Consider the following 19,316-nt stretch of genomic DNA (forward strand, 5'->3'; position numbering starts at 1 on the left):
CTTAGCAAGTGCTTTCCGTCATTTGTTCCGAATGCCATCGGAATGCCCCTTCAGTTTTCAGAAAATGACCTCTGAACACCATGGATGTTGAGAAATTTGGGTAAGTAACTAAAATGATACAGTAATAAGTTGTAATTAAGAATACACAAGACAAACATTCGGGTTTTTTTTTTCTTGCCTAGTAATTTAGCTTTCAAGAGAAAAAGTGTGATTTTAAATAATCATTAGACTATAGTTCGGTATATAAAATCCTGAAGAAAATTCGAAATAAAGTTAAATGATAGGCCCCTATATTTTTTAATTCTTTTATGCAAGTCCACAAACAAATTAAATATTTAAAGATTAGGCCGAACGTTGAAAAAATAGTCTCGCAAGTTGACGCAGCTATTTCGAGCTTAAAAATTTAAATTAAACATTCTGTAAACATCATGCAGGACATGATCATCATGATATAGTATAAATGAAACAGACCCTGTAAGAAAAAAAATAGCTGTAATTTAATAATTGTTTATTAATATAATGTGGTCCTCTGCTAATAGAATATATGTGCTGTAAAAAAAAAATCTGAATCAGGGTGAAGCAGATTTGATACAATACATGGCTGAAGGAACGGGGGGGGGGGGGCGCAGGCCCCCTGAATTTTTGCTGAAATTTAGGTATACTATAGAAAACATTGCTCCTTTATGCTTGGCCCCCCTCAATAATAACCTCTGATGATCTATTTTTCTTTTGCTTTTGGGCCCCCTCAATAATAACCTCTGATAATGTATTTTTCTTTTGCTTATTACAAATTTTTTGGTTTGTAGCCTCCCCCAACCTGAAACTGAAAAATGTTGTTTGGTTGTGCCCCCCCCCCCCCAACTAAATTACGTACGGGCCTATTCTCCATCCCTGAGGTTTTCTTTCACCAAAGAAAGATTAATTGGTAACAGTTCAGATATATATAGCAATATTTACGGAAGGGAATATTCTCGTTTAATTATGAAGATGTGACAGTAACTCAGTCAAAGCCACAGTGAGTGTAACATTTATTTAATATTATTGTTAATGTTTACAAATAGTGAAATACTGATACTGTGAAATTTTAATGGAAATAGAAAATATAAAAGTACAACCATTTATTGTAAATCACATACATGAAAAGCTTCTTTTTTTTCAAGCAATTGGAAATTCTTCATTTTTTCATGAAATTATTTTATTTCGTATGTGTGATAATTTATTTCGTATTTTAATTCAGTCAACAAATCATTGTCGCAGCCTAGTTCCCTTCATTATTTTCAGCAGTTCAGTGACAGAGATAAAATGATCATTTGAGGTTTATACCCCCCCCCCCCCCCCACCAAATGAAACTGAAAAATGTTTGGTTTTGATCCCCTTCAACTGAAATTCATTCCTACTTACCCTACTTACAGGCTTAACTATGAAGATGTGACAGGGAGTGTAATAACAATAATTGTTCAGACGGATACATATTAAGCTGATATTCGTATCAAATTTTAATGGATAGAAATTAATAAACAATTACAAACATTTATTATAAACTACATAAAGATAATTTTTCAAGCAATTTGAAATTCTTCATTTTTTATGATAATATTTTATTTCGTATATATGTTTATAGGTTTATTCGTATCAACAAATCTGTGTACGAGTTAATAACGCAGCCTGGTTCCCTGCATTTTCAGTGACAGAGAACCAGAATAAGATTGTAGGGAAACAAGCCTTGTTACAAGGTTTGAGGTTTGTTTATTTTATATTTTAATTTACACTTTTTAAAAATTATTATTATTATGCAAAAATCTGTGTGCAGATGAATATTTACATTTTAATGTTATAAGTCGTTTTGTGGTTCATATTTGCGGTGACTGTCCCACGTGTGTTTACCTGTTTACATTCACCTACTGACCTAGAGTCTTCAAAATATACCTTCTGTAATCATGACTGTTGTAATCTTGTTTTTATGTTAGTTTACCGTATGTAACTTGACTGTTGTATAGATTTATAGCGATCACTGCAAGCTTTTAATATTTAGGTGAAGAGAAATTTCAGACTATCAATCACAGGCACTTGTTTCATATACGGTGCACCCCTACTTATTTTTACCACAAGGTATCTAACTCAATTTCAGGCACCCCCGCTTCAAGCTCGTATTTTGTTCATGTATCATTATCAATCATTAACCTACTTTAAAATGACATCGTTCGCTTCAAGAGACTTTTTTCTTGTCAAATAAATCGTTTCAGACGTCTCTGGTCGAGTCTCTTTATTGTAAAGCACTTATTTATTCCACGAAAATTACCTCGATACATTTTAAGACTTTAGATGGGATACAACTTCCAGTTGGGGGTAGAATAAAACCAAAGACTTCCGAGTATTCCATTCCGAGGTCTCTGGTTTTATCCTTCATTTATAACCCCAACCGCAAATTTGTATCGAAAATTACCTTGATACATTTTAAGACTTCAGATGGGATACAAATTTCATTTTTTTTCACAGGTCACGAGGTTTCAACTTAAAAAATAAAAATTATTATGTAATAAAGGGGACTTTATATGATCACCCGGCGCTGTCGCTTTAGTTCAGTCTTCAAAACAATTCTTTTTCAGCACATGCCCTTCGGGCATGTAGACCTATCATTTTTACCCAGCCCATTCAAATTTGTACATGTCCTACTCAAAATTCTTACATTTACCAGTATTGTGCAACAAAAAAAACCCTTTAGGTATAAAGGTTTTATATTAATTTTTTCAGCGTTGTAAACCAACCATGGCCTGTGATTGCCATTTTCTAAAGTGTTTTTGTTCATAAATAACTTTTGAGTTGCATGCTAGTCATTTGTTGGCCGGTTTAGCTGAACTGAATTTCAGAAATGGGATCATGACTGTAGTGCCACAGTATGTGGCATTGATGAACATTTCGTAATTTAGCAAGCAACTTCGAGAAAACAAATAGGTTAAACTAAACACTTCAATGATTAGAATGACAATCATTTGACAGGTCGTATCGAGAATGTAGACAGGCAATCCATCGACATTACATATAGCAACGTTTAAGCGAATAATGGGGGTAGGACAGAATAAACGGCAAGTAAAGATCGTACAATGAAAGAAGATTCACATATGCCCTCTTCGGACATGTAATTTGGCAATTTTTACATGCCCGGCTGCAAATTTAACAGGTCCCTGGCATTGGACTCCCGGGTTATTTGGAAGACTGTTAGTTTTAATATATAGTTTCATGAGGTCCGACAACATTGATTCTCAATGTCTGCTCCCTCTACCCCATACACTTATCTTGATAAAATTATATGAATTATATTATTAATTATATAAATTGATATAAATTATATAAACTGGTCTTGCTTATATAATTTTACAATGTCATAAACAGCTGCTTAAGTGCATATAATATTGTAAATGGATTTATATATAGGATTAGGGAAAGATCCTCACTTGATTATGGCAGCATATTTAGCTCGTAGGAGTTTATTACATGTATCTACCACACATGATCAATGTCACTTTTGGACGTGAATGACTTTTGACACCCTAACTTCAGTTCAAATCAACGTTAACTTTATGTGATGTCTCTCTGAATCTTTTTTGGCATGTAACTTGGGTAAAAACAATTAAGTACTCTTGATGCATTTGATTTCTCTTAGCCCGTTTAAACATTTCCAAGGTCTATACCAGTTTTTGCAGGGGCAAAACTATGTAGAAGTTGGAAAAGAAACCCATCCCCTTTTTGACGTATTTGGTTTTCAAGGGGTGAAAATTTTCAATATTACACTCAACTACATGCAATATTTATTATATTATACTGAATGTTTTATACAAATACAAATAATAGTGAACCTTGAGCGCATAAATCTGCGCAGTCACTATTTTTTGGAATATCACCCGTCGTCAAGTAATGTTGACTGTTGCGACACTGGGCGTGGCTTCATTATTCAGCGAATAATAGTGCTTTTTAACAAATGTTTCTTGACGAATCAGATTAATTCATCTAATATACCTGAAAGTACAATATTAATTAATTGTCATCATTTACCTATATTAGCATTTTTACTGGTACAGTAATGGTTTTGAAATGATAGGAACATGCACTGTTCAAAAAGTCTTAAAATGTTGTTTTGGCTCAATTTCTTTGTTAGATTACTGTGTTGAACTAAGGCAGGTCAATTAAAGTAACATGATCCTATAGATTCCATGTACATTTAGTACTGTAAAGTAGACAAATTTATTGTTCTCACAAGTAGTTCTCAAACATTGATTTAAGTTGGTCTCCTGAAGGATGTAATAATGCAATTGGTCTGCTTAAGGTACAGTGTATAATATAGACATGCATATTTTATTTTGAATTTGTATTATGTCAATCATTAGAAATATATGGATCTTAATTAAAAAACATTGTTTTCATTAGAATTTAAGATATGTATAATAGGCATATATTCTTCATGCTTTTCCATAGTTAAGTCCTTTTTTACAGGGTCTCTGCTAGAATCATGTGGACCCCAGTGTAACAAATCTATGGAAAGAGAGAAAATCTCAGCTCAAGGGTCAACATGTCTTTATTCCAAGAAAGGTAAATTGATAATTTTTTCTGCTAAAATACTCTTTTATAAATTATAATATCAATGCAAAAGAGTGAACAAACAATGTACCTAGCAACATTTTGAAAATAAAAGTGCAATAACAGTTAATAATTATGATCAATCGAATGAATGTTAATAATCCAATCAAAGTCCTTGTTGTATATCATTTTTGCTAGGGCTGTGTATTGAGCAAAAAAAAAAAAAAAAAAAAAAAGAAAGACATTTTTTAATGTGATATGCAATATATTGAATTCTTTAACAATTCTGTCAAAAAAGTCTTATAAATCATTATGCATGAATTTTATAAAAATAATAATTGTTTTTGACTCATTTTTAATTTTTTGTCTCACCGTCTTTAAAAATTACACTTCAAATTCAAACTTTTCTTGACTGTAAAATCAACATGTTAAGTAAAGTTGTCTATGTATTTTTATGATTTTGTAATAATCATTTAAGATGTGCTACCTCCTTAATGATTATATCATTTTTATCAGTTTTAATTCAAAACAGTTTCCGGTTAATATAATCTTTGGTGATTGAAATTCCCAAGTTTTTCACAGAATTACATAAAAAACTGCCTGCCCAAAATGTATTGGAATTAAGTTATTTTTAGCTCACCTGAGCCAAAGGCTCAAGTGAGCTTTTCTGATCAAAATTTGTCCGTTGTCTGTCGTCGTTGTCGTCTTTGTCGTTGTTGTTGTTGTTGTAAAGTTTTCACATTTTCATCTTCTCAAGAACCACTGGGCCAATTTCAACCAAACTTGCCACAAAGCATCCTTGGGTATAGGGGATTCAAGAACCACTGGGCCAATTTCAACCAAACTTGCCACAAAGCATCCTTGGGTAAAGGGGATTCAAGTTTGTTCAAATGAAGGGACACACCCTCTTTCAAGGGGAGATAATTAAGAATTAGTGAAAATTTAGTGGTATCTTTTAAAAATCTTCTTCTCAAGAACCACTGGGCTGTAAAAGTTGAAACTTAAGTGAGACCTTCATTACATAGTGTAGATTCAAGTTTGTTCAAATCATGACCCCATGGGGTAGGGTGGAGCCACAATGGGGGATCACAGTTTTACATAGGAATATATAGGAATAAATCTTTAAAAATCTTCTCCTCAAGAACAACAAACCCACGATTAGTCATATTGATATGGAATCATCCTCAGGTAGTGTAGATTCAAATTTGTTCAAATCATGACCCCCAGGGGTAGGATTGGGCCACAAGGGGGGATCAAAGTTTTGCATAGGAATATATAGGAAAAAAATCTTTAAAAATCTTTTTCTCAAGAACAACAAAGCCACAATTAGGCATATTGATATGGAATTATCCTCAGGTAGTGCAGATTCAAGTTTGTTCAAATCATGACCCCCAGGGGTAGGGTGGGGCCACAATGGGGGATCACAGTTTTACATAGAAATATGTAGGACAAATCTTGAAATTGTTTTTCTTAAAAACAACAAAGCCACAATTAGTCATAATTTATATGGAAGCATCCTCCGGTAGTGTAGATTCAAGTTTGTACAAAATCATGAACCCTGGGTGGGGGGGGGCACAATGGGGGATCAAAATTTTACATAGGAATTTATAGAAAAAAAAATCTTTAAAAACCTTTCTCTCAAGAACAACAAAGCCACAATTAGTCATATTGATATGGAATCATTCTCAGGTAGTGTAGATTAAATTTTGTACAAATCATGACCCCCAGGGGTAGGGTGGGGCCACAATGGGGGATCAAAATTTTACATAGAAATATGTAGAAAAAAATCTTGAAAAATCTTCTTCTCAAGAACAGCAAAGTCACAATTAGTCATATTGATGTGGATTCATCCTCAGGTAGTGAAGATTCAAGTTTGTATCAAATCATGACCCCTCGGGGTAGGGTGGAGCCACAAGGGGCGATCAAAGTTTTACATAGGAATATACAGAAAAAAAAATGAAAAATCTTCTTCTCAAGAACAGCAAAGCCTTGTTAAGTCATATTGATATGGAAGCATTCTCAGATAGTGTAGATTTAACTTTGTTCAAATCATGACCCCCAGGGTTAGGGTGGTGTCACAATTGAGGATCAAAGTTTTACATAGGAATACATAGGAAAAAACTTCAAAAATCTTCTTCTCAAGAACAGCAAAGTCATGTTTTGTCATACTGATATTGAAGCTTCCTCAGGTAGTGTAGATTCAAGTTTTTTCAAATCATTAACCCTAGGGGTAGGGTGGGGCCACAATGGGTGATCATAGTTTTACATAAGAATATATAGGGAAAAAAACTTGAAAAATCTTCTTCTAAGGAACAGCAAAGCCATGTTTTGTCATATTGATATGGAAGCTTCCTCAGGTAGTGTAGATTCAAGTTTGTTCAAATCATGACCCATGGGGGTAGGGTGGGGCCACAATGGGGGATCATAGTTTTCCATAGGAATATATAGGGAAAAAAACTTGAAAAATCTTCTTCTCAGGAATAGCAAAGCCATGTTTTGTCATATTGATATGGAAGCATCTTCAGGTAGTGTAGATTCAAGTTTGTTCAAATCATAAACCCCAGGGGTAGGGTGGGGCCACAATGTGGGATCAAATTTTTACATAGGAATATATAGGAAAAAATCTTTTCATCAACAGAAAAGCCATGTTTAGTCATATTGATATGGAAGCATCCTCAGGTAGTGTAGATTCAAGTTTGTTCAAATGATGGGGGGGGGGGGGGGTTAGGGAGGGTCCACAATGGGGGATCAAATTTTTAACAAGGGAATATATAGGAAAAAAATCTTTAAAAATCTTCTGCTCAAGAACAGTAAAACCATTTGTTATATTGATATGGAAGCATCCTCAGGTAGTTCAAAATCCAAGCCTCCTCCCCTTTAAACTTTTCAATACTGAAGTGATTTGTGCTTTTTCCTAGCCAATGTGCTCAGGTGAGCGTGTGGCCCATGGGCCTCTTGTTTTTGATACGATATATTCATTAATCTAGATATGTATCGATATACAGGTAAACTTCGGTATCTCGAACACCGGTATGTCGAATACCATGGATATCTCGAAGTGAATCAACGGTCCCGGCTGTTTTTATTATATTTATGATTTTAAAAAACCCCGGTATCTCGAACACGGAAATCTCATATACCTTGCTTATCTCGAAGTAGATTTACGGTCCCAAGTGCTATAAACACATGCGTTATCTCAAAGTCCAACAAATTCTTGCTCTGCTGAATTCTCACCTTAGTACACAATAATCCCATTATGCTAATTTTACGGTCTGTTGAACGTTTCCGTTAGGTCTAGCACAGGCTTCATGAGACCATTGCTGATTATCACACCTTATTAGTCCCAAGCTGTTGTTTTTGGTAGTTAAATTTAATTACGCAAGCCAGGTGATTTGGAGGTGTTAATAAAATGCACTCTCAGAGATACTATGACACGATAATGAAACAGCGGCTTGGGGACGATTACTGTACTAGAAATTTAAATTATCGAAAATACATGCTTATACACATCATTACATATCAAAGTAAACACTGAACACATCAAAGTGATATTGAACTCAAGAAATTAAACAATTAAAGACATTATTTTGAGTATAAAAGTCAGTACCAAAAATCAAATCTTCAGTAAATATCATGTCCGATAAGGCAGTCTAACGAAGGACCCTGTAGCCAACCAGGGGGGATAGTTAGATTATCTGACCATGGTGTAAAAAGAAAACTTAAAGTTCATACAATCGAAACAAAGTTTGCTTTTGTTTATTCATATTGGCAATTTCAATAAATTATTGTAGAATGATAATTCCTGTTGTTACATTTAGGCATGTGGGTATTTGTACATATCCTGTTAAAGTCTGTGTATCACATTATATCATGATATACTTCAGACAAATTAGTACACCCGTAGTTTTTGAATACAATTCATACATTGATTTCATTTGCCACAATGGTCTCTTTAATATTGCAATAATGCATTTGGTCTTCCTAATGCATGTATAATGCAGGTACTGTATATACTCTATGTCCAGCTTATAGGTGAGTCATAAAAAGATTAGTATTTTGAAACCAGGTTAAAACATCAGAGCATTGATTTGAAATTGTCAATTGATTCTGGCAAAAAGTTGTACCAATGTATAAGCGGGTCAATAGCAAATCCCTCCAAAATAACCTCAAAAAATACAACTGACTTATAGGTGGACCACCTTATAGGCAAGTATATATACAGTATAGTTTTTGTTGAATTTTGCTAACAGCAAAACACTATGAATAATGAATTTTGGAAAAAAAAGATTATTAAGTTTAATGATGCATGTACATGTATGTAGTATAGAAATATTGTTCATATGCCTGTACATGGTACAAATATGCATTTTACAGAGTGTACATATGCCAGAATCATATGGACCGCAGACTGGCCCTGGTGATTCCGTTAAGAAAAAAGAGGAAAAATCAGTGCTTGTGCTCATTGGTCACTGGACAAAGGTAAATAGATTTATTTCATGAAACTAAACATGTAAATTACTAGGATATTAAAATATCACAATCAAAATACATGTACTGATTTATATATATATGGATATCAGTTGGTCTCCTTGATAGAGTTAAATGCATTTGTTATCCCTTTTAAGTGGATCATTTAAATATTATGCAGTTTATTTAGAAGCTCTTTATTATCTGCACTGTTCACTTTTACAGGGTGTATGCCAGAATTTTTTCAAGAACAGTCTGAATCTGACATGGAAAAAATGAAGAAAAACAGCCTTCCTGTTTATAAATCTACATTCTGACAAAGGGTAATTTTGTTTAGTTCAATTAGAAGTGCACATTTAATTTCATTTGCTTTCCTTAATGATATATTATAGCATTTTTATTCCCTTATGAACAATATGTATACTTGTAAAGCATGTATCACAAAATCTTCTGCAAACAAAGTTTTGGGTGTATAGTGTTTGTTGTTTAACGTCCCTCTTGAGAATTTTTCACTCATATGGAGACGCCACCACTTGTCGGTGGAGAGCTGCAAATTTTTGTCCTATACTCAGCACTTACGGCCATTGAGCATTGAGGGATCTTTATCGCGCCAGCACCTATTGTGACATGGGACCTCGGTTAATACCTCTGTCTCATCTGAAGAACGGGTCTCCACGTCCCACAGTGGGATTCAAACTCGCGATGTAAGGATCAGCTTCTTTCTCCGCGACTCTAGAGTAGACGCTCTAACCACTGCATCTGCTCTACTTTGGCAACTTTGGGTGTATATAAGCATAGGAATCATCATGTCCATCTGTCTGTTCATGTGTTTGGCCACTTTTATGATTAGTTTTTTGTTCCAATTCTGGCTGAGATAAATTGATTTAAGTCATCTAAATACAAACAAATTAAGGGAAATTACTATGGTATTGGAATGAACATTTTGGAATACTGTCTAATTGTTCCATTGTAGTTGGTTTCTTTAATGTTGAAATAATGCATCTGGTCTTCCTAATGCATGGCATACACTGTATGCATGTGTAATGTTAAAGTTGGCTGAATGTAAAACAGTTCTTGCGTTATGACAAAGGTAAATAGATTTAGTTCATGTAACTGAACATGTAAATTATTATGGTATTAAAATCTCAGGTTTTGAATACTGATTTACATGTGGAGAGTAGTTGGTCTCCTTAATGCAGTAATAATACATTTGGTCTCCCTTATGCATACTGTATATTATATAAATTTAATGACTTACATGTACGAGGGTTGATCCAAAAGTTCATGGAATTTCTTCATATTTTATTTATTTATTAGTGAAAGTGGTTGAATACAGATTTACATGTGGATAGTAGTTGGTCTCCTTAATGCAGTAATAATACATTTGGTCTCCCTTATGCATACTGTATATTATATAAATTTAATGACTTACATGTACGAGGGTTGATCCAAAAGTTCGTAGAATTTCTTCTAGTGTTGTACCGATAATCAGAAAACATCGATTGTTGACAAAAAAATGCTACAGATTCTGATGATCGATTATAGTTTTTCATAATCGATCATCGGAAACATACTTCTAATACAATACATTCCGGAATTATCCATTTCTGGTTTAAAATTTATTTCTTCTTAAAGAAAGAAAATGGCATCTGCATCTGATACTAGCCAACTAGCACGAAGCAGAGGTGATTAAGAACCGAAGATGCATATATAGGGCCTAAAAAAAAAAATATGTTTGTTTCCTGTAATAACCCGACCGACCCATTCAATTTACCCCCGGGTGAATTTTTTTTTTCTGCCAAATCTGTGTTTGCTCTTTGGTTTGATCAATCAGCTGATTCTTTTTATTCAGAAAATATTAATTGTATCTTTTATTTGAGATATAAAATATGCAACTTAGTCAACATTTACCTTAAATATAGAGTGATCAATTCCCCCCACAACTTTTTGAAGTTTGTTTTCTGCCGCTAGGCAGCCATGTTGGGTGTCCACTGTAAATATTTTAAGGTCTAGAAAGTGTAAAAGAAGCAAAACAACAAAGAAAAATAATATATTATGTATTTTATATATTCATGTTAAAGAAATAAATGAAATTATTGTAATAGTCTGCTTTTTGTATACAAAACTATGAAGAAATCCGATTATAATCGGTGAAATCGCATCAGAAGCAGTAACCGATTCCAACCAATGATCGATTATGAAAATTAACTGATGTCTCATCACTAATTTCTTCATATTTTTTTTTATTTATTAGTGAAAGCGGTTGAATACTGATTTACATGACTGTGGAGAGTAGTTGGTCTCCTTAATGCAGTAATAATACATTTGGTCTCCCTTATGCATACTGTATATTATATAAATTTAATGACTTACATGTACGAGGGTTGATCCAAAAGTTCGTAGAATTTCTTCTAGTGTTGTACCGATAATCAGAAAACATCGATTGTTGACAAAAAAATGCTACAGATTCTGATGATCGATTATAGTTTTTCATAATCGATCATCGGAAACATACTTCTAATACAATACATTCCGGAATTATCCATTTCTGGTTTAAAATTTATTTCTTCTTAAAGAAAGAAAATGGCATCTGCATCTGATACTAGCCAACTAGCACGAAGCAGAGGTGATTAAGAACCGAAGATGCATATATAGGGCCTAAAAAAAAATATTTTTGTTTCCTGTAATAACCCGACCGACCCATTCAATTTACCCCCGGGTGAATTTTTTTTTTCTGCCAAATCTGTGTTTGCTCTTTGGTTTGATCAATCAGCTGATTCTTTTTATTCAGAAAATATTAATTGTATCTTTTATTTGAGATATAAAATATGCAACTTAGTCAACATTTACCTTAAATATAGAGTGATCAATTCCCCCCACAACTTTTTGAAGTTTGTTTTCTGCCGCTAGGCAGCCATGTTGGGTGTCCACTGTAAATATTTTAAGGTCTAGAAAGTGTAAAAGAAGCAAAACAACAAAGAAAAATAACATATTATGTATTTTATATATTCATGTTAAAGAAATAAATGAAATTATTGTAATAGTCTGCTTTTTGTATACAAAACTATGAAGAAATCCGATTATAATCGGTGAAATCGCATCAGAAGCAGTAACCGATTCCAACCTATGATCGATTATGAAAATTAACTGATGTCTCATCACTAATTTCTTCATATTTTTTTTTATTTATTAGTGAAAGCGGTTGAATACTGATTTACATGACTGTGGAGAGTAGTTGGTCTCCTTAATGCAGTAATAATGCATTTGGTCTCCCTTATGCATACTGTATATTATATAAATTTAATGACTGACATGTATGAGGGTTGATCCAAATGCTCATGGAATTTCTTCATATTTTATTTTTTTATTAGTGAAAGTGGTTGAATACAGATTTACATATGGATAGTGGTTGGTCTCCTTAATGCAGTAATAATACATTTGGTCTCCCTTATGCATACTGTATATTATATAAATTTAATGACTGACATGTACGAGGATTGATCCGAAAGTTCATAGAATTTCTTCTTATTTTATTTATTTATTAGTGAAAGTGGTTGAAAATTACAAATAAGAATATAGACACTTGTTGAATTTTTTTAATAAAAAAATATTTTAAATATTAATGATAGTAACTCTATGCAGTTGCCATAGCAAAGGATGTTTTAAAATGCATGGGAGACATTTACTCGTTCATTATCATTTTAATTCTTAATACGTGATATAAGAAAAAACCTGCGCTAAGTGGCAAATAAAATAAGAATTTTGTCATTATTACGATTGCTTGACCACTAATATACCTGTCTGTGAGAGTTTTACTGATTTAACTTGATATTTAGATTATTAGTTGATGATTTCTTGTTCATCTTTTAATTGTTAGAGAACGTCACATTTCAGTCAAGTTATAAGTTTTGTTAAAATCTTAGGAACACTCTGACTTAAAGGGGTATACTACTGATACAGGCTGGAGAAAAATGCATTTAGCAACTGATTTTCCAGTGGCGTGAGAAATTTAAGAACAATAGAACTTCCATGGAGGTTGATTAAAGGTGTGGCTGCTTTTGGAGGGTCTGTTTTTCTCGTAGACAAATTAAGCATTGATGAATGTTGACCGCTGACGTACTGTGCTTGACTTTGCCACTGAAATTGGAACATCATATGGAAAGATGGGGAGTATTTTTGAAATATGAGTGTAATATAAAGATAAGTCGATTGGTGGATACCCAGGCTTTTCTTGAGAGAAAAAAGGAGAAAAAGGCAGAATATTCTGTAGAATTACTTAGTTGAATTGAACATGAGGGTGAGATGCTCCTATAACATGACATGACATACTTAACTTGACGTTACGTCGAAGTCTCCCCCGGATTTTACAACTATCAGTGTTCAGAAAGCTCATGTGACCTTATTTGTAATTGGAACGTGGTGAAATTTTCCAGTATTGTTGCATAATGAATCTATATTATAAATATGCCTATTGTTTGCTTTCATCAAATCACAATAAAATTTTAGAAATAATTAAATTCCATGAACTTTTGGATCAACCCTCGTATTAGAAAAAAGATGGATCTAAGATTGAACAGGTTATAATTCACCTGAGTCATTTAAATTACTTATTGCTATCTGTTCTTGTTCAGTCATCATGTGTCAAGTATTGTCTGTAAACTATTGAACATTTTCAGCTTCTTTTCTGAAACCAGTTTCAACTAATTTCTCGGTTGAAGTACTGTATAGGGGATTAATTTCAGGGGTTGTAATTTTCATGTTTTTCTCTCCTCTGACACGATCGCGGTTTGTTGAATTCGCGGAATTGATATATAACTAAGGTTACATGTACCTCCCTTCAATGTCTATATTCGTTTAATCCATAGCATAGCTAGAAGGCATTAATCAGCGTTATGTATTCACTTCACGAACAACAGGGTAGATTTATATATACATCAGCAAGTTCGATAGTTATTTGAATGATTTTTTAAAACCAAAATGTCGATAAAAACATGATAATGCAGGTAACAAATACACGTCGTAACATAGTTACATACGGGTATTCAAAACCCATGACCCTTAGTGTTTTGATTGATGAAACATGTAGCGTTGGCTATTAAAACTGTTTTTTTTTTTTTTTTTTTTACAAAATAATACAGGTTATTATCTGCTGGGTGATCTAAATTAATGTCAAGTGTGATAATTAAAATAATTGAATGACAAGTACGATTCGTAATTACTGAAATGACCATGCACTGCACGTATATTTACCTATCATGGTCTATTCTCAAATTTCCAAATATAACATGTAGGTTATTGAAAACTTATTCACTGTTTCTTGAATTCACGGATTTATTCACACCGTGAATATAGCGAATATAAACAGCGCGAGTTATTTTCCCCCTATACAGTATACAGACTTAATATAGAAATGATTTTATCAACTTTCTCAATCTATCATGAATTTAAAAATGTAAATATAAGCATTTAATTGTAGATATTAAACATTTAGCATCTCATAACCAGAGTTGGAAATTACTGACTGCCCGAGGCAGTCTGTTTTTCAGGTAGGCAGGGACAAACTTTAGATTAACCTCGGTGGTCGGGGTCATTTAAACAGGTAGTTCCTGTTTTCCTTTTTTTTTCAGGGTGTAGTAAGTCTATAGAAATTAAGTAAAATATAGTATATCAAAGGAACACTTCTAGCTAAAAATATGAGATGACCTATAGGACCAATATTGGTTTCAGTCTTTAGAAAAAGCTTACCGATATATGTTCCGGTCACTGACTTTAGGTCACATGTGTGTAGTTTCTTGTTTCTCATGTATTGCTTTAGTTCTATATTAATGGTAATCTAATAACCAAGCTTTATGATAAACGTGATGACTTTAACTTTTCAATCCTCAACTTCCCTTACTTATTCAGCAATATACCTTCATCACCTGCATACGGGGTTTATATCTCTCAGTTGATTCGATACGCAAGAGCATCCTCTATGTATGAACAATTTTTAAAAGGAGGTAAGTTATTGACAAACAAATTGCTGAAACAAGAATATCAGCAGTCTTGTTTAAAGTCATCATTTTGTAAGTTCTGTGGTCGATACAATGACCTTGTCAGCAAATACAATTTATCATTAAGTAAAATGCTGACTGACGTTTTTCATACTTACTGTTAGGCCATTATTTACACACTGAATTGTGTATGAATTTTTCTATTGTTTCCCAGTTGTGACAAGGAGCACACAGCGGGTGTGACTGGTCTGCAGGGGATGCTCACTCCTCCATGGCACCTGATCCCACCTCTGATGTTTTGGAGGTCCGTATTTGCTCTGCTCCTATTTTGTATTTTTTGATGGGCTTTTGAGCTTGAATACTGATTGTTATCTCGATATATTTCATTCTACTCAACTGTGTGTTCATGTGATCCTACCTCAGTATTTACAGAATGATACATCCTTTGTTTGAGGGTCATTCTTGATGTCTGACTGAGTAATGGCAATGGGACATAAAACCTTAACTCACCTTACCACATTCTTTTCTTATCTGAAAACCCTCATGCATTTTTAGCATAACATATCGCCAATGCACACATTTTTCCCAAGGAATGAACTGCATCTACTCTGCATAGAACAGTATCTCTCCCACTGGCACAACAGTACTATTACACGTCATTATGTTCTTGAAAGGCAAACACAGCAATTATTGCTCGGCATGATTTTTTTTCATGACACCTGCAGTATCGAGTAACACAAAGTGAATGATTCATGTCCTCGAACAAAGTGTGCTTACAGTGAGGTTTAGTTCTGGTTGATTGCGTTTAGTTAAAGAGAATTTATGATCTGCATTTCCATAGATGTCTTTTATATCAACACCAAACATGCATTTAAGGAAGAAAATATATTAAGTAAAATGCAAAAGCCTGTATTAAAAAATCAAAGGACAAGTGCACTTAAGCAATGCTTAATGGGCCCTTTTTCAGTGCCATATTACTTTAGAATGTATTTCCAAATTGTTCTCTTTTGGTAATAGTTAAACACAAGTGGACATTTCTAATTAAAATAACATTAAAACATCACCTAAATCAGCATGGATTTGAAACAAATGAAGTTTTTTAAATGCCTTTAGATACCCCAAATCCGGAAAAGTCATACCGAACCTATTTTGAGTTTCGTTTATTTAAATCAAGGGGAGGAGACATTTAAATCAGACACTTGAACAATCTGATGGTGGATCATTGACAGGCACGTTTGCCGAATGATACTTCTTGTGCTATTTTACCCGAGAAAAAAATCAAATGAAGTTGTATAGATACCTGTATCTATAGTGATCAAACTAAGAAATTTGCATGCTTGCATTTAAAATAATACAATAAGTATTAACATTAGTTCCTTTAAATTTTAAAATGAAAAAAAGTGTATTTAGGTGGCTTTCAATACCAGTACCATTGTCTTGCATGAATGTTAAAAATGTTTGACACTTTTATTTATGATGACATTTTAACGACACTAAACTCTCCTAACCATCCCGTGTTCCTAAAACCAAATACATTCAAACTTCTCTATGCGGCTTGACTTCGATATAATGATACAAAACGTGGTTATGTTTTACAGTGAGCATCTTTGAGGAATGTTTACCTGGGTAGAACTCACGTGACTACCAGTATTTTAAATAATTTATTCCACGGGTGGGTTCAACATAGGTCATACAGGTAAATAGCTCTTGCTTGTTATAGGAAAAACATTGAACTTTTCATACATTTTTAATATTTTAAGTACAAGCCTAATCATGTACAAATTTCCTACTTTCACACAAGTTTTATATTAAATGTAAAATGCATTTTTTGTCAATCGCACAAGTTTGTACAATGTTAGGCTGACAATAAACAAAAGCTTTGAAATGAATGACCGTCCTCGATTTACTATAGAAAATCACAAATGTCGGCTGACCCCTACCACATTGTATGGCTTTGCTCTTTGTATATTCATGAATTTCAGCGATAAAATTTGTTGAATCTTATGGTTTAGATATCAATTAATGATCTGAGATGGAAAATTATGCTTAATTTAATTCTTCATTTTTTCACATTTTACCAGGGCCCATAAGTGCACTCGTTCTTTAGTGTTTATACAGGTAAAAAGTTTGAAAAAATAAAAATGTGCCAACAAATGGTTTCAAACCAGGACACTAAAAATGTTCATGGTGAGAGTCTGCGGTCTATCGTTCTGGGCTATGCTGACTATGAGGACATTTGTAATGAATATAAACCAGTATGATAGAAATAGGTTTTCACGTTTTTTGTAGGTTTTTTTCTATGAATTTCGACCCTAGGCACCTCTAAAAGAACCTTGTTTTAAATAATTGCTTACTAGATCAAAATCTATCAAAATTTCATAATTTAATTTAGGGGCAGGCAAAGGGTGATTATATTGCATCTATCGGGTATAATTTTCTTATCAGAAAATTGTAGAGATATGCAAGGTTAATTAATGACAACATTTATTTTTCCTTTTTGCCTAATACTTTTATGATTTTCACTAATAAATTGATTATTGAAAAAAGCCTTTAATATGACTGCTGATTTTATCTCCATCTGTTAATTTTCAACACCTTTTCTCATGATTATAGTAGATAGAGAACAGATTATGATTTCTAACATTTACTGTTACAGATCATTTTCTTGAGATAGGTGGAACCAACAGTCAAATACAGACACTTTTAAGAAAAGTAAAAATCTGGCTCAGGTAAAAAAAAAAAAAAAAATCATTTACAGTTTTAACAATCAGTAATTTTACCTTAATTAACTGGAAAAATCTTATTTGACGAAATACAGGTCAAGAATAAAGAGTTTAAAGCCTAGTAGGGATTTTGGTCAATCATTACAGGTAATCTGCAGTCCCTCTCGAGAATTTTACACTCATATGGAGACGCCACCACTTGCCAGTGGAAAGCTGCAAATTCTGTCCTATACTCTGCACTCATGGCCATTGAGCAGTGAGGGGTCTTTTTCATGCCAGCACCTACTGTGACACGGGACCTTGGTTTATAAGGTCTCATCCGAAGGACTGGTCTGCATGTCCCACAGTGGGATTCAAACCTGCGACATAAGGATCAACTCCTTACTTCGCGACTCTAGAGCGGACGCTCTAACCATGGCGCCACACTTGTGACTAGCTCAGTTTTAAAGAAATCATTCAAGATATTTTTTATCAAACTTAATATGCTGATACATATATAATTAGTAAGACCTATTCAAGTATTTCAAAAACTTTTGATCTTTCCTGTGACCTTGACCTCACTTTCCTTCAATTTGCATTTTGCATGATTTTAAAACCATTTAAAATATTGATATTTTAAGGCTATGCATCTATACATAATTTGGTGAGAATTTATCATCTATATCCATTTTTTTTAGATTTCAATTTCAATTTTAAAGAAACTTTTCAAGATATTCTCATCAAACTTCATACACTAACACAAAATTTCATGTTGCATTACTATACACACGGCGGGCATACATGTCCTATGGACATCTTTCTAGTGTATTGCTATTTCTGTTGTTTGTTTACTTCCGGTCAGTAAGTGCCCCCTAGGGGCAAGCCCCAGTCCTGTTTTCTTTTCCAGGGTTGCAACAGCGCCCCCTAGAAAAACAAGTTGCACCATCCAATCAAATTGTGTTTTGTGCTGCTTTATGCCAATGAAATTAAGGCTGGACAGCATATGTATTATATTCTGACCAATGGGGTTGCCGTATTTTCAAATAATTAGGATAGACTTACCACTTCAGCATTCCTTTCATCACTGAAGTGATATACATGGTCAAAAATTAAATAACTTTCATTTTTGTGTCAACTGCAGAGCAGAACGACACTTAGAGATCACTTTACCTGGTGTCTGTCTGTCTGTCTGTCACACCTTATATCTCCAGAATTTTGAGAGGCAGGGTTTTGATAATTAGCATTTATATATGTTTTTGAGCTCATGATACTATACTTTGAAACTGTATGAAATTCAGTTACCACACAAACTTATATTTAAATACTATGAAAATACATTGGGATCAGTATTCCACAATGAATCGTGTTGACTGACAAAGTAACAATTAAAGTAAAGACAGTCTGAAATTCCTTTCCTCCAAGGATTGTTGGAAGCACCTACATGTGTATTGATAAAATGATAAATAGTTATTCCTCATAATTTCAATTAAATTATTCATTTGAGGACTGGGGAACCATATTTTCTTTGATTGCCAGATTCTATCCCAGTCTTTTAAATACTTTTGGATCCTTTTTTTCCTTG

At 33.5% G+C, this 19,316-nt stretch overlaps 1 long non-coding RNA gene across 1 annotated transcript; it reads left to right on the top strand.

The window, feature by feature from the left end:
* The first annotated feature begins 1,579 nt into the window (after nucleotides 1–1,579).
* Nucleotides 1,580–9,005, top strand: LOC133174448 (uncharacterized). The gene is made up of 3 exons (XR_009719142.1): nucleotides 1,580–1,740; nucleotides 4,489–4,584; nucleotides 8,947–9,005. It is a non-coding gene; the product is annotated as an uncharacterized LOC133174448 (long non-coding RNA).
* The last annotated feature ends 10,311 nt before the right edge of the window (nucleotides 9,006–19,316 follow it).

This window comes from Saccostrea echinata, unplaced genomic scaffold (assembly GCF_033153115.1).
Source record: "Saccostrea echinata isolate AGI-Se365-2 ecotype Australia unplaced genomic scaffold, CSIRO_AGI_Sech_v1 ptg000058l, whole genome shotgun sequence".
Lineage (NCBI taxonomy): Eukaryota > Metazoa > Mollusca > Bivalvia > Ostreida > Ostreidae > Saccostrea > Saccostrea echinata.